Source organism: Penaeus monodon, chromosome 26 (assembly GCF_015228065.2).
Source record: "Penaeus monodon isolate SGIC_2016 chromosome 26, NSTDA_Pmon_1, whole genome shotgun sequence".
NCBI lineage: Eukaryota > Metazoa > Arthropoda > Malacostraca > Decapoda > Penaeidae > Penaeus > Penaeus monodon.
The window spans coordinates 33,409,074-33,411,573 of record NC_051411.1 but is presented as its reverse complement, the minus strand read 5'-3'; the positions used below and the strand labels follow the sequence as shown (position 1 = coordinate 33,411,573).

At 36.7% G+C, this 2,500-nt stretch overlaps 1 protein-coding gene across 1 annotated transcript in view; it reads right to left on the bottom strand.

The window, feature by feature from the left end:
* Positions 1–2,500, bottom strand: part of LOC119590092 — a 113,238-nt gene that overhangs the window by 99,780 nt on the left and 10,958 nt on the right. The gene's annotated exons all lie outside the window — the stretch shown is intronic.

The window sequence follows — 2,500 nt, the reverse complement described above, 5'->3', positions numbered from 1 at the left end:
TCATGTATCTATTTATCTTTCTTTCTACCTACCTACCTATCTCTATTTATCTATCTATTTATTTATCTATTTATCTATCTACCTATATATCTCTATCGATCTCTCTACCTACCTATCTCTATCTATCTATCTTTCTATCTATCTATCTATCTCTATCTATCTACCTATATACTTATCTCTATCTATCTACCTATATACTTATCTCTATCTATCTACCTATATACTTATCTCTATCTATCTATCTATATACTTATCTCTATATATCTATCTATCTCTATACCAACCTACCTATCCTTATATATCTATCTACCTATCAGTCTATCTATCTATCTATCATTATTATAACTCGAGAAGGTATGTTTGTCCCGCATGAATAAGACAGCCCCGAGGCGCGATAACAGAGATAACAGTGAACTGATAAGAGTCGAAAAAGATTTCTGGATCAAAAGCAAATTTCTGTTTGACATTCTTTTGGAGGAAAAGTTATGCTCGTCTGACGCTCCCTGTCTGCATTATCTCCATCGCTTCGTTTCCCTTTTGCTTCTCGGGGTATAGTTTGTTCTTTTCATATATCTCTGGCACTGTGTGTGTGTCTGTGTGTGTGTTGTGTGTGTGTCTGTGTGTGTGTCTGTGTGTGTGTGTGTGTCTGTGTGTGTGTCTGTGTGTGTGTCTGTGTGTGTGTGTGTCGGGTGTCTGGTGTGTGTCTGTGTTCTGTGTCGTGTGTGTGTTGTGTCTGTGTCTGTGTCTGTGTGTGTTTTGGGTGTCTGTGTGTGTGTCTGTGTGTGTGTGTCTGGTGTGTGTCTGTGTGTGTGTCGTGTCTGTGTCTGTGTCTTTGTGTGTGTCTGTGTCAGTGTTGTGGTCTGTGTGTGTGTGTGTGTGTGTCTGTGGTGTGTGTTCTGTGTTGTGTCGTGTCTGTGTGTCTGTGTCTGTGTTCTGTGTCTGTCTGTGTCTCTCTTCTCTTTCTCTCTCTCTCTTTCTCTTTCTCTCGCTTTTCTCTTCTCTCTGTTTTCTCTCTCTCCTCTTTCTTCTCTCTCTTTTCTCTCTCTCGTCTTTCTCTCATCTCATCTTTTCTCTCTCTCTCTTCTCTCTCTCTCTCTCTCTCTCTCTCTCTATCTCTCTCTCTCTGTCTCTGTCTCTGTCTGTCTGTCTGTCTGTCTGTCTCTCTCTCTCTCTCTCTCTCTCTCTCTCTCTCTCTCTCTCTCTCTCTCTCTCTCTTTCTGTTTGTTTATCTGTCAGAGGTCTTTATCTCTATTTCTTGATTTCTATATTTTTGTTTCCGTATATTTCATTAATCTCTATCTCACTTTTTACCATTTTCATTTTCTCTCCCTTTCACTACTCTCCCTTTATCTCTCTTTCAATATATCTGTCCTCTCTGTCTGTCTGCTGTCTGTCTGTCCGTCTGTCTGTCTCTCCGTCTGTCCGTCTGTCCGTGTCTGTGTCTGTCTCTGTCTCTCTTGCTCGCTCGTTCGCTTTCCTAGTCTCTCTCTCTCTTTCTCTCTACCTCCTCCTCCTCCTCATATTTTTTTTTCACTTATTCCTTTCTTACCCTCGTTATCCACCGTTCACTTTCCCCTTGCCAAAGGTCTTCTTTTTGGTCTTGACCCTCGTTATCTTCATTTCTCTCTCTTCCTCTCTTTCTGTGGCCTTTACCAAACGTTTCTCTGTTAATCTTGTTCTCATTATCATCTACACAGAGGGATAAGGTAATTTTGAAGAAAATTAAGATAATAACAAAGTAATGGTAATGATTTCTAACACTCTCTGTTTGTTTGTTTTTTGTTTCTGTTTATATTTTTGGTTCCTTTTTTTGCGATTTTCCAACATAAAAAAGTTAGTTCTACCTCCATCTGTCTCTTGTTCATTCTTATTTCTTTCTTTTTTTTTACAAAAAACAACAACAATATCAATAACAACACAACAACCTTTCCCATCTCTTCTCTTTTCTCTCTTCTCCTATTTTTCTCCTTATCTTTCGACTCCTTCCTCTTATATTCCCTTCTTCTTATCCCCCTCCTTCGTTATAAAATTATGAATAAACCATAACATTTTTTTCACATCTGCCTTTTACAGTGAAACGTAAAAGCAATATCACTTATAACCAGTCAATTTCTCTGCAATATCTTGCAAATACGCAGCAATAACGACAATGTTCGATAATAGCTAATGATGACAACACGTGTGTAGGTATTGGAGAACGTTATGTAATAATAATGGCACTGACAGAAGGCGAGGACTTGTATTAACCTTATATCACTGTCAAAGTATAAATTGAGATACATAATAGCATGGAATTTGTCTTGACCTTATATACTTTTATATACTTTTATATATACTATATATACTTTTATATACTTTCATACTTTTATATACTTTTATATACTTTATATACCTTTTTATATATTAGAATCGTTTTTTTTTTTAATGAGGCAATAAAGTTGAATTTTAATAACTGAATTTGGAATGTTATATATTTTTGGTTATAAATTGTCTTTATGAT